Source organism: Vulpes lagopus, chromosome 1 (genome assembly GCF_018345385.1).
Source record: "Vulpes lagopus strain Blue_001 chromosome 1, ASM1834538v1, whole genome shotgun sequence".
Taxonomy (NCBI): domain Eukaryota; kingdom Metazoa; phylum Chordata; class Mammalia; order Carnivora; family Canidae; genus Vulpes; species Vulpes lagopus.
In genome coordinates this window covers 85,717,653-85,732,058 of record NC_054824.1, presented here as the reverse complement: position 1 = coordinate 85,732,058, position 14,406 = coordinate 85,717,653, and the positions used below count along the sequence as shown (strand labels likewise).

At 37.0% G+C, this 14,406-nt stretch overlaps 1 protein-coding gene across 34 annotated transcripts in view; it reads right to left on the bottom strand.

Moving 5' to 3' along the window:
* ZBTB20 (zinc finger and BTB domain containing 20) overlaps nt 1–14,406 on the bottom strand; it is a 770,327-nt gene that overhangs the window by 306,564 nt on the left and 449,357 nt on the right. For 3 of the 34 annotated variants that reach the window (XM_041769749.1, XM_041731966.1, XM_041734232.1), the window contains one exon: nt 2,828–2,942. The exons of the other annotated variants lie outside the window; for them this stretch is intronic. The gene's annotated coding sequence lies outside the window, so the exon portion shown is untranslated. The remainder of the gene's footprint in view (nt 1–2,827; nt 2,943–14,406) is intronic. 34 annotated transcript variants of the gene reach the window in all.

Below are 14,406 nucleotides of genomic sequence, written 5' to 3'. Positions count from 1 at the left end.
ACAGCAATTTGAGGAGGAAAAGTTTAATATAAAGAATTATTAACTATAACAGCAGACTGCAGTAATGAGGGAGTAGCTAGTAAGAAGTAAAGAGAATTCTAAATTATATAAGAATAGCAAATATAAGGGGCAACTGGTACTTGTAGGGCTGAGATACAGTGCCCAAGGAGGAGTTCCCTCCAACCCTGGAATGGCACCCAGATCTTGGAGGACCAGGTACAGATACTGATGAATGAATGGCAGAGAAATTGCTAGAGAGTTGCATTAGCAGATCTTGCTGGAAATCTGCATTCTAGGGAGCAAGGAAGCTGTTCACAGGGAGTTGTCTCATCTCAGGCACTCTATTACACTTACTACCTAATGTGTGTGTGTGTGTGTGTGTGTGTGCGTGTGCGTGCATGCATGAGCGTGCATGCATGTGTGGTGGGTGCTGGAGGAAACTGCTGGTCGTTGGGCCTTGAAGAAGCTACATGTTCTTCAGCTGCTGGATACCAAAGCAGATGTGTGTGCTAGAGGAGCCAGGCCTTTGAGAAACTATGCATACTGCTGGAAGCTGCCAAAGGATTACCCAGGAACCAGCAAGGAAAACTTTTTCCTCCTGTAATGTCTCTCCGAACCCCTATTGACAAAAGTGCACTCACACCAGCTTGGAAAAGAAACATAATTAAAGGACTTAGATATTTTTTTTTTTTAAGAGAAGGTAAGAAAGGCTAAATTTGGACTTGAGAGGCAATGTATTGATAACTAGCAATTATAATTATTTGTCACATATTTTATAAAAATAATATGCTGATTATAATCCATTGTTCTCAACTTACTTAATCCTGTTAATTTTTACTAATAAATTGACTGCCTAACTGAATAAACACTGTCAGAATTAAGGAAAATAAGATTCGATTACAAGTAATCAATACTCAGGGTGTCTGGGTGGCTTAATCAGTTAAGCATCTGCCTTTGGCTTAGGTCATGATATCAGAGACCTGGGATCGCCGTAGTCAGGCTCCCTGTTCCGTGGAGAGTCTGCTTCTCCTTCTCCCTCTACTCCTTCCCCCACCACTCATACTGTCTCTGTCTCAAGTAAATAAATAAAATATATTTTTAAAAAAATAGCAATACTAGTATTTGTATAATAACCTTTCACCCTCAAATGCTGCTCATGTTTTAATTGTTTATAATTTGCATATTAAAAAAAAGATGTACAGAAATGCTGAGCTATTGACTTAAATTTATGTATCAGTGATCCCAGTCCAGAATTTCAACTAAATGGATAATCAGAGAGCATTACAAAAAACCCACAGCTTCAAGAGAGGTAAAAATCGCCTCAATTAACATTTTTCCTTTTTTTTCCTCCCTTTTCCTTTTGTTGACTCCAGAATCCATATTTGCTGTTGACTCATTTTTGGGGAGGCTGTTAAGTATAGGTTGCTCTTTTCAGAAAAAAATTATCATATATTTAGTAGGAAATTTTTTCTACAGTTTCTGTCTTATATTGTTGAATCCTCAATATCAAATAGAGAAGCATCAGGAAATGATCAATTTGGTACTTTCCTCGAGGTATACAGTGATGATTCTTAGAACTGGTTTTACATATAGATAGGGAAGTATCTTGCTGAAATACTGTCCCTGTTTCACCAAAGTCCTTAATTCCTTTAAAAAGAGGCCTAGGGGTGCCTGGGTGACTCAGTTGGCTAAGTGTCTGACTCTTGGTTTCGCCTCAGGTCATGAACTCAGGGTCCTGGGATTGAGCCCCATGTTAGGCTCCCTGCTCAGCCAGGAGTCTGCTTCTCCCTCTCCCTCTGCCCTTCCCACTGCTTTCATGCTTGCTGCTGCTCTCTCTCTCTCTCTCTGTCTCAAGTAAATAAATAAATCTTTAAAAAAAAGAAAAAGAAAAAGAAAAAGAAAAAGAGGCTTGAAACTTTTATTCTCTAATTAGAGGTAGGGTTTTAAAATACAAACCCTTGATATCAGGAACGGTTGTGTTGGTGGGAGGCCAAAGATAGAAAGCAGTTCTGCGAGAAGAGGGTCCTAGGGAGCGGAGACTATCACCAGGCTAAGGCCACAAAGCATGCATCTCGCTCATTTACCTATTTTCCCCCATGCTTGGCCAGGAGTAGTACTGTCGGTGCTTGATGTTATGGGAAGGAACTACTTGCTTCCTCACAGTTGTGTTTTCTGAAAACCAGTGGTATCAATCGAGCAAAGCAAGCCTCATCAGGCTGTCTCACAATCATTGGCGGCATCTCTATCAGCTGCAGGCAGTTGTCTTTAGGATGTTCTCTCCTTTGTGCTGTGTGTGAGGAGTAAACCTACATACGGATAAACCTAATGACCCTACATACAATTGATCCCCACCTCCCCAACAAACACATACACACACCTCTCCCTTGTGATTTCTGAGTCCAAAGGGGGATGATGACAAAGGAGAGCCGTTAAGTCCATGTGAGTCAGGCAGGCGAGTCCGTTTTATTTCAGTTTGCCCTTCTGTTCAGCAGGCTTTTCTGCTCTGACCCACTATACTTACCCTGTCGGCTGCTCTTACTAGCAACATGCCTTTTTAATCAGCCTTCCTGGGGTCTGCATTTGATTACAGCATTTGTGTTCTATTTTGATTCTTTTGTACTGTGCCCTGTGGTGTTAGCTTGAAAGGTGTTATTTATAAAATGAAATTCTATTGTATTGCCACTTGGATTCAAAGAGGACATATAATATTAATGCAGAATGTATTTAATAATATCTTGAATCTATTAAATCAATTTCTTCATGAGAACACAGAATGGGGGGGGGGGGCAAGTTGGTTAGTAACCAGGTAATAAGATTTAAGAATTACCTGAACTTTCCTTCACAAGCACTTGTGAAAGCCGACACAAGGATTATTCTCTTAACGTCAGGGTTTCCAGAAGGAGGAGACTACCTTTCCTCAGCCAGCCCAGTGCGGTGTGCACCTGTTTAAACATTCAATTGTGAAGGCCAAACATTTTCCTAGGCCTCAGATGCAAATTTTTTAACTAAGGAAACCATGAGACTAAACATGGATATGACTTTTTTTTACAACCTAGGAAGATTTAGGGAAAGAAGGAAATATAATCACTTGTTTCCAAGGAGCTACTTGGAAGATTTGTTTTTTTAAAAAAAAGGGGGTGGGGGGAAATTTCCTATGTTCCCGACTCCTCTTGAAAGCAGGCTAGGAAAATCCAAGTGACACCAAGACGTAGGCATAGTTTTCAGGGTAACATGTTTAGAATAATGTTCTCACCTAGCATAAGTACAGGTTTCTTTATGCCTGTTGGGTCTCTATAGTCAAATGTTTATGAATTAGATTGATGAAGGAGTCCCCAACTTCTCTTCACTTCTAATTTTATTTTTTTTAAAGATCTTATTTATTTATTTGAGAAAGAGGGAGAGAGGAGGAGAGAGGAGGAGGGAGGGAGAGAGTGCAGGCACACCAGTGGGGGTGGAGGGGTAGGGGGAGAGAGAAGCAGGCTCCCATTGAGCAAGAAACCCAACTAGGGCTCTGTCTCAGGACTCTGAGATAATGACCTGAGCCAAAGGCAGATGCTTAACCAACTGAGCCACCCAGGTGCCCCTTTTTCACTTCTAATTTTAATGCACCCCCAACACCGAAACATTATATCATGGTACCACACACAGCTTGCTTATCACAAGTGTTGCTGCACACACACACACACACACACACACACACACACATACACACATACACACACCATTCTTCCCTTATGCTTTTTCCCCCAGTTGGTACAACTGAAATCATCAATGGCTAAGCTGCTGTTTGAACAGGGAACAAGGAAGGATCCAGTATGGAGGACACTTTAGGGCACTATATCCTTTTCTACATGCACTGGGATTCTTTAGGGATGAATGAGATAATAGTTCTGAATGGTTCTGAAAATGCTCTAAATTCTTTGCAGTGAAGGTGGGATACAAATGCACAATATTGTTAACATGATAGTTCAGACCCTTTTTTGGGGTTCTTCAAATCCAGATATGAGAAAAATTGACAGATGAATGAATCTGCACCCATCTGGGAATAAATTATATACCCTCATTCATAAATGACACCCCAAACATTTGGAGCTAGGATGTGTTAGGAAATAGACATCTCAACCTTGAATGCATCAAATTATAAGCTACTTACATAAAAATATTATGTTATTCACCTCTGTATCTATCCAGATTCGACCATATTGGTTTGCATTATGTAAGTATTACACTAATATACCTTGAATTGAACTGAAAAATAAGATCATAGAATTTGAGAGCTGAAAGTAGCTAGAAATCGAATAAGACCAGTAAACTCATTTGGCAGATGATAAAACTGATGCCCAGATATATTAACTTATCCAAGTGCAATATTTTCAATGTTATGTCTTTGGAGGAGTTGTTAAAGATCTGCCACTGAATATATCACTCAGTCAATTAAAACAAAATGGATGTTCCTTTGTCAAATAAGAAGTACTCTTAGTTCAACTAAATCTGAAATCTTCTAATTTAACCAGGGAGGCTGAAACCCAAAGTAACAAAGTAAACTTCATTAAATGGCCATAGACCATAAGTATGCTAGAAATGCCAACTAACTAGTGTTGCCTGTTTTAATACTGTGCCTATCCCCTAATCTGTTGTCATATTTCTCAGGTAAAATCAAGGCTGTACAAACAAAAAGGTTAGTGTCAAATCTTTGAAGTTATGTGGGATTCATGAAGGTGCAATTCAAAAATGATATTATTTTTATCTATTATTTCGGTCTACTATTAAGCCATATTGTAGCCTGTAACCCAAATTTAAATTCTAGATTTTGGGGAATAAAATAGGACAAGATACTTTATCCTTTGTTAAATTAAAAAAAAAAAAAAAGCAGCCCTATAGTGAGAGAGGCAATTTCCCTTTGGTGGGAGTTACTTGTATAGTATTTGCAGAAACAAGTTTGTTTGACTCTTGGATCAGTTGTCTGGTTAAATTAGTACCACAACCATAAAGCCAGTCAAACTATCCTTTTGACTGATTTGATTTCTTTCTTTTCTTTTTTTTTTTGGAACAGTTTTATTTTTTTTTCCTTTCTTTTACCTTAAATCAATCAAAACATTTAAATTATTAATTAGAAGGTAAATAATTTGCAGTCAGGGTTATTTCAATCATCTCCTAAAAACTTCAGCAGGGTGACTGGCATACAACAGATGCCGAATAAAATTTCAATTGTTGGAGAGTAGTAATCTAGGAAATCTCCAATGAGCTACTTTGCATTTTTCCAAAGCTCCTAGCACACTGGAAATCCCTGAAGGTCAAAGAGAACAGAACTTGGAGCAAAAGGAGCAACAATAGCAGCAGGCTTGGTGCTTCTAACGAGTTAGAAGAACAGTGCCGGACATTGTTGTTTGTGTATTACCAAAACTGGATTCCAGAAACATAATCGGGCTTTCAAAGATCAAGCTCAAGTTATTAACTTGGTATCTCAGCCTCCACGTCCTTGCTCTACCTTGCTAAGGCATCCTAGGTTCCATTCTTTCCCAACAAGTACTCAGGAGTATCGCTGGACTGTATTAGTGTTTGCCTTTATCCTGGTATTGTCAAGGGAGTCCTACATTTTCAATTTTCTCTTCTATCATCTCCATAATTTGTGAAGTCATGTCTGGACTTCTGGGTTGGAATATTATATGCATTCATTTACTGTGATTCAATAAGCATCTACTGTGTGTGAGATACTAGGAAAATAAATAGAAATAAGGCTTTCTTCCTGCCTTCAAAGAACTAAGGAATTCACAATGAAGTGGCTACTTCCCATATATAGCATATATGTTCCTGCTTTTAAGCTTTTGTTCTTCCCTTAGTTGGAGTGTCCTATTGTTATTCTTTCATTGATCTAATTGCTTTACTTATCTTGTTCTACCTCCACATAAATCATTTTGTAGTTTTTGTGGTCCACATTAACTCTCCTTTTGTTTTGACCATATAGCTAGAGTTGACACCGTTACCTACCCAATATCCATTCCCCCAATTCTTCCTACTTACAGACCCTTATTTTGTTCAGAATGGAATGTGCCCAGTCCTGCATGATGAACTATGATACTTCTGAACAAATTATGACAAATCTGACTCTGATTTCCTTGCCTCCCTAGCAACCAAGGATGGCTTTGGGACCAGTTCTACTCAGAAAGATCTCTGTGGCAATCTGCCGGCCTCTGAGAAAGCTTTTTCTTTTTTGATAAAGGTAGGGGTAAAAAGCGATCCTTTGCTACCTCCTTTCTTCCTTCTTCTTCTTCTTCTTTTTTTTATTTTAAATTCCAGTTAGTTGACACAGTTTCAAGGTGTTCAATATAGTGATTCAACACTTCCTTACACCTGATATTCCCCTCTTCCTTCTTTGAACATAGACATGATGCTTGGAGTTGCAGCAACTATTTTGTGATCCTAAAGCAACAAGCATGAACAAAAGGCAAAGAGAACCTCAGAGATGTTGGCCTTGACTTTATCACACACCAGCAACTCCCTACCTCTGGACTTGGTGTTTTGTGAGAAACACAAACCCCTATTTGTTTAAGCCACTCAGGTCAAGATTTCTGCTACTGAACACTTTTCTAACCAAGAAATAACTTTCATAATTTAAATTATCTTAACTACTCTTCCTAACTAGATGACAAACATTGGTTACATTCTTGGCATTTAATAAATACTCATTTGCTTCACATCTCGATTATATATACTAGACATTCAATACATGTAATGAAATTCTCATTCTGAAAGCAAAGGGGAAAATTGTACTAAGATATGAAAAGACAAACCAGGTCAAGAATGAAAAAAAAATCGAGTCTAAAATAAGAAGTTCAATGAGAGGAATTTGTTACAGCCTAGTTCAGTTATTCATATAATAAAAGACATTTTTAAAGATTTTCCAAAATTCATAGAAATGTATTTTAAGTAAGAAATAAAACATTAGAATATGCCCCAAAGGGATGGATGTTTTAAAGAAGAGATCATATAAACAAGATTTCTATTAAATACAAAGAAGACAATGCAATGGCGTTTCAGCTATATTAAAACTCAGTGAGGAACCAGCACTTGTTAAATATCACTTGTAAAAAGACACTTTCTCTGTCCCTTAGATAGCATGACTGTGACTCACCCAAATGCTCAAGTCCTTAGCATGCTAATTAGCTTCCAAAATCTTTCACCTGAGGTTTAACCCATGCATGAGGAAATTGTTAGAGCATTTGCTTTTGGAGAAGACTACTAAAGCTGGGACAGGAGCTATTTGCAAGCCTTCCAAATATTACAAGTAATGGGGAACCATTCAGAGAAATAAGTAGCTTTGGGTCGTTTTAGGTTAGTGACCTTAAATATAAGGTGTGATTTAATCAGAAGCCAGAGTAATCATAGCAGGAGGTGGGGAAAAAGACTCAGAGCTGCCTGGAGTTAGGGAGGACTTTGGTGGCCGCTTTCAGCTTGAGCTCAAACTGCAGTGTTTTGTCAGAGCCTCCACAAACAAAGGGCTGCATTATGTAACACATCTTGTATTCCTTTGTGAACTATTCCACAACAAAGTTTCATTAGTTCCCCCCTCCCCAACCCCAGACATTTGACCACTTCCAGGCTGCAACTTGTCCAGAAGGGAAACTTTCTACCTCACATAAAAATTTAAATTGCAAAAAACTGACATTTTTTTCCAGGAATCTAATGAAATTAATTTGAACTTTATACTGACTAGGAAAATACTTCTTAAGCTAGGTGGAGAAAATTAATCTCATTTGAAGAATTTCCCAATAATTCAGCAACAGTTGGAAGTAACTGTCAAACTCTTTTTCCATCTACCATTTTCTGGTAGTGTTACTCTGTTGATTGTACCATCTCAGAGTGTCACTTTTCAATACAGCATTTTATAGGCAAAATTGGAAGACTGTTACATTGATGATGCATAGCAATACATTCTCATAAATAGTATCTTTTTTCAAAATAAAATTTATTTTTTGTGCCTGTTATGAGGATGTTTGTTCTAAGATTAAACACAGCCCTATGCTATTGTATTTAGCTTTGGTATATAAAAATCTATTTTTTAGCAGTGTGATTTTAAAAATTAATTACTAACTTAAGATTTTTCCATTATATAATATTATTTTGGTCAGCTGTAAAAACAATTTAGCTGCTGAATAGATTTTCCCTTTTAAAATTTCAAGTGTTGATTTAATGTTTGTCTCTTAGACCCCTATAAAAGTGACTAAAGTTTACTGAGGAATACTGCATAGAACATGTCTATTGGTCTGAAAGTCTGGGTTATATACTATATAGTTAAAGCTTAGATGGGAACTTCCAACTACCAAGTAGTATAAAAAATTAGGGTTTGAATCTCAGCAGGTGACACTTTTCCTTCTGACTTGGTCTTAATGGATGTAAGACTCCATCACTTGTGGGCAGAACATGAGACTGAAGTGTTGAATAGTGCTTATTAAGAACCACTTTGGGGTGCCTGGGTGGCTCAGTCAGTTAAGGGTCTGACTTTGGCTCAGGTCACGATTCCTAGGGTCCTGAGATTGAGCCCCACATTTGGCTCCCTCAGGCCCTTTCCCTGCTCTCTCTCTCTCTCTCTCTCAAATACATAAAGTCTTTAAAAAGAAAAAACAACCAACTTCATGGGAGCTGGAAATCAAGACAAGTCATAGGTCGGATACATGGATTTTCATTTTGCTGGCTTTTTTTCACTCAAAACCCATCACTCTCAGAATCAGGATTATGTCTTGTAAATTGGGTAACCATATCTCCCAGTTTACTCAGAATAATTCTAGTTCCAACTGTCCAAGCACAATTATTAATACAGGTCACTTTTACTCTCAAAAGTGTACCAGTTTGGATGATAAATTATGGGGCTATCTACATATAAGCTTTAAGGAAAGTTATTTATAGCACCATTTGCAGTGATAATCGCTCTCTGTAGGGCAAATTAAAGTAATCACTATTGGTTAACTTCTGTAAAGAGAGAAATAAACTGAAAGCTTATTACTTTAATCCCAATGATTTAACTAGAGAGATTTCGCCATCTAAAAGTTTACGTAAATGAGAGTAATTTTGGAAAATCATATTTCAATGAATTATTTAGGATTCGTAATTTTAGGTAGTACTGGCTTTTTTGTTAGCCCTATTCCAAACAAGAAAGCTTATTTCCCCTTAAAATTTATTATAATGAAAAAAGCACAAGATCTGAAATGAAATTCTTTGTATCTTGGATGTGAAACCTAATTCAACTATTCGCTCAATTGGCAAATTCAAATAATCTCTGTGAACATCATTATTATTAACCCCTTCTAAACTGTCCTTAAGGACAGTTTAGAAACCAGAAGTGAAAGAGCTATAAATACTGTAAAAAAAAAAGGGGACATATTTTCAATATAGTTACTCTTTTTTTTAAATAATAAAAACAGCTTTTCCCTTTGACAATTTCTAGGACACTTGTATGAATGAAGAAAAACTGCCAACAGCAGCTAAGACTGAGCCACAGGTGAGAGGGCAGGGGTCTCTCTTTAGACTCTCTGCTGACAGTTTCATCACATTTCTGGGCAAGCCCTGTACATGGACATTGATGGCCCACAAATATCAAAGGAGAAAAGACTAAGGACCTTGTGTATTGAGGCCAGAGAACGAAAGGCTGAGCTTTAAAGCACGGGACTCTGGTCAAATATTTTATTCGTAGTTTCTGACAGAGATAATCTTGCTTCAAAAGAAAAGGGAAACATGGCAGTAAGAGGAGCTAGATGAGAAGGGCTATAGTTTCTGGAGCAGAAAGATATTCTTTTTACTCACCACATTTTTCTAAGACATTCCTGGATCCCTGTAGATACACTCTTCTATCTTCTTGATGTTCTGCCTTTTCTTCTCTGAAATTCTAGATTCTCTGTCTCAGAAAAATACCCAGGTGTTCTGACTTAATTCCTTTAATCTACCTGATGTCAAAAATTATATGGGAAGTGTTTTTAGTTTTTCATCGACTTGAATGTAACAAATGATTTCATTTAAAACAAAATAAAGCAAAACAAAACAAACAAAAACTCTGAGTTTCCACCACCTTGCCATTGTTTAAAAGACATTTCCTTAGAGTTTTTAGTAATTGTGGGAAGAGTTTGGATAAATTATTCTTCATCGCAATAATTAGACAGGTAAATACCCTAAAAGGAGAGATAATACTGGAATGCAGGGCGTTTTGGTATGTTTAAATTGACTCCTCTGAGATTGGAGCTCTTTTACCTATTTTGAGGCCTCCAAGATATTTCGGTTTGTACAAGGTTCTATCAATTAACCCTCTACCCAATTATTCTCAATTTTAAATATGCTCTGCGTGAAAAGGTGTAGAACAAAAAGAAGAGTGAATGGCAAGAGACTGCAGAGAGGAAAAGGTATCCTGGGCTGAAAAAGAGAGCTAGATATCTTCCCCCATCCTTTGGAGAAAAAAATCTCTCACACATTCTATTAGAAGTTCATTTGTGTTTAACAAGACCCTCTTTTAAAATGCAAATCTCTCTGGTGAACCCGTAAACCTCTTTCACACCTTATTGCTAATTACTTTGATGTTCTAGAATATGATCAACACTTAACTGATATTGACAATCCAGGAATGAACAAATAGCTCAGAGTGGAAAAGGGACATTTTGGTGGAGTGGAACTGGAGGTGGGATTTCATTTGTGAGCACCCTGATGTTTCGTAGTTTTCATCTAGGACAGTGGTGGTAGCTGCAGTACCACAAAAGGACCGTTTTTTCTTGATTGCCAATGTCTGGCTGAGATCAGAACAGGTTGGAAAACTGCAAACTTTAGGTTTTAAATACTTAGCCTGAGCAAGTTAATTGAGTTTAGGCTTTCTTGGAAATCTTTCTAGCTAATTCTCATTACCTCCCAAACTTGGCAACCTTGGATTCTAAGACTCTTCTGGTTCAATCTACCAGGTTTGAAGCTTACTAGGTAAATGAATTCCAAAAATAAGTGAATGTGGGCCAGTCCTTTTTCATTGTTTCACTAGTCATTTACTTCTTTGGAGATTATGGTATCCAATCCTAGACATACTGTAAGCAATTCCAGGATATAAGATATATTATTTCTAGATCTGATTTAGTAAAAGGGTACTTGCCTTGTTATCAAAAGGCTGCAAAATTCGAATTAGACTACAAGTGACTTAAACTACAAGTCCTTGGCTAAGCAAAAATTCAAGGAAAAAAATTTTATGACATCATTAATCATCTCTCCATTTGTATGAAAAATAAACATGCTAAAATCTTCACTGTTAAGAAAAGGGGTCATCTTTCCCGCCAAAATGGCTATTTTTAGTTTTCATGTGGTTGGATACATTTGTAAATGATTACCTAAAAACATATGGTTGGAACATGCTTATTCCTTTATGAGTATTCCTCTTTTGAGGCTGCCGAATTTTCTTAGTTGTTCCATGTGCTTTTTTGTTGTGCTGGTGGCTTCTTGTTCTAAATAATCTTCTTTCTATTCTATGGCTAATGAAATGAATTCTAATAAGGAAAAAAAAGAAACCCTCTAATGAAAATCCCCTTCTTTATAGATGTGAGCTGGGAAATGTACAGGGTATCACTGGGGGACAACAAACATGTTGCATATTCTTAGTTGATCCCTCTGCCGTTTATTTGCCTGCATGCATTTTGAAAAGCACTGAAGCAATAGTGGGAGAGAGACTCTTTGTGTGGCCAATTTCGGTTACCTATAAAGTACTAGACAAGTTTGTCTTATTATTAAACATAAATATTTGTCTTATTATTAAACATAAATATAGACACACTTTTATGTTCCATCAGGTAAGTGGGTCCCCACTTTAAGGTATCTCAGCCAGAAGGAGGAGTGTAAAGTCCCAGAGGTATTAAAATTTCACACACCCTGAACTTGGAGTTTTGTTACATGATTCTCAGTTGACCGTTAAGTGTGACAATCAACTATGGAATTGGCACAGTTGAAGTATAGTTCTTACAAATAGAAGAGGATTATAAGACAATTGAGGATCTTTCCAACTATTTTATCTGATTTTTACTTTACATTTTGCCTTTACCTTCCCTTATAACACTCCTCTTTTCCCTATATATTTTCACTCCCATACCTTCCCAATTCTGCTTGACACCGAGACTGCCAGTCTGGGCACATGATGTGTTATCTATAAACATGTTTCATGTGTGCTGAATGCATGAAAAACCACCTGGGTAAATATTATGAAGTAAACAATAGGAAACTTTTAATTAGGCAAATCAATAAATCTATAGTTTGGAGGGACATCCATGATAATAACAAAATGATTAATAATTCCAAGGAAATTTAGGAAGGATATAATCTAGAAGGTTAACAATGAGGAATTCCAGAATTGGAAAAGAAAAAAATATATACAGCTCAAAACAATTGAAAGCACTTGCGGAAGAAAGCTACTATATTGTTTATTAAGACATTAAATGGAAAGACTGAAATTAGAATGCTAGTTGGTATTATTCTATCCAAGCAGAAAGTTTTTTCTTATTGTTCTGACTCTGGAGAGAACAAATTCTTCAAAGCCACAAAGAACAGAATAGGAGAAATGTTTGGAATTTAAGAGTAGCAGTAGGTAAAAATGCTAGATGTTCACGGTAAGTCAGTTTGGTTTGTGTGGTAGCCAGCTTCCAAGATGAGCACCTCCCCCCCCCCCCCCCCCCCCCCGCCCTGCCCATTATCCCTGTCTCCTGGCATTCACACCCTTTCATAGTCCTGCCGACATGGGCCTGTGTGAACAATATAATGTGGTGAGAGTGGTGCTATGTGACGCTGGGTCAGAAAAGCCATTACTGCACCTTTTTAGTCCTTTGTATCACTCACTCTGGAGTGGCCAACCCCTATGTCATGAGGACACGCAAGCAGCCCTATAGAAAGGTTTATGTGGCAAGCGACTGAGTCCAACAGTCAACACTGACTTATGAGCCTTGTAAGTGAGCCACCATGGATCCTCTAACTCCAGTCAAGTCTTCAGATGACTGCAACCCCTGTTGACATCTTGCCTGTAACATCATGAAAGTTTTGAAACCAGAACCACTTCACTAAGCTGTTTCTGAATTCCTGATATTGGGAGATCCCTGAGAGATAATATATGCTTATTGCTTGAACCCATTAGATTTTGAGATAATTTTTTTTTTGGTAGCAATAGACAACTAATAGAGTGATTATGGCTTCCCCCACTCCCACCCCTGAGGTGTACAGAATTGAATTAATCATAATCCTTGGCACATGATGCATACTCATTACTGGTCCATGCTTGGCCTACTTTAATTCATATAGTTGGCTATTTTTTAAATGAATTAAGAAACACTAGCAAACTAAGACCCTAAAAGAAGAGCTAGAAGCTTTATAATAATCTATATCTATCCATATAGTTTACCCCATCTTATACATATATTTTTAAAGATTTTATTTATTTATTCATGAGAAACACAGAGAGCGAGGCAGAGACATAGGCAGAGGGAGAAGCAGGCTCCCTGTGGAGAGCTTGGTGTGGGACTCGATCCCGGGACCTGGAATCACACCCTGAGTTAAAGGCAGATGCTCAACCACTGAGCCACCCAGGCATCCCCCTATCTTATATTCTTGCCTCTCCCACCTAAGATAACCATTATCCTGATTCTTATGTTTTCTATTTATTTGTTTTCCTTTTCATATAGTTTTATCTATCTATAGGTATGCCTAAATTTATGTTTGTGTATAAACATATATGTATATATAGTATGTATTTAATATGTATACATTTTGATTGCTTTAAACTTTATAAAATGCTATTATGCTGCAGATAATGTTTTGAAATTTAATTATTTTTACTAATGTTATATTGTTAAGGTTTATCCACATTGTTGCATATAACTGCAGGTCATTTTATGTCTAATTATTGATGTTGCTAAGGTAGTCAGTAAAACGGAAAAATAAGACTAATAAGCCCTTACATCACAGAATTATGTAGTTGTGGGTTGGCAGGATAAAGCATATTTAGGATACAATTTTAAAAAATTAATCAGCTCTAGACATAAAAAAAAACCAGAAAATTAATTTAGAAGGTAAAAAATTCTTTCCTTATGGATATTAGCATACTTTAATACTGTATACACATTCATTTTAAATATAATACAGTTTATCATACACACACACAAACTATGGCTTCTACAGATGTTTGTTGAAATGAATATTATAAGGTTCAAAGACCTATGAAAATATAGTAAGGGTTGCCTATATAAAAATAAAATGCTAGTGTTCTGAAGGACTCATTGCTAGAGACTATGTTGGTGAGTGAATACCAAAGATTATCTATTTTTCTTTAATAATTCATATAATAATTTGTATGTAAAAATATTTATGTACAGGAATTTTCTTTACTACCTATTGTTCTCAAACACACATTAT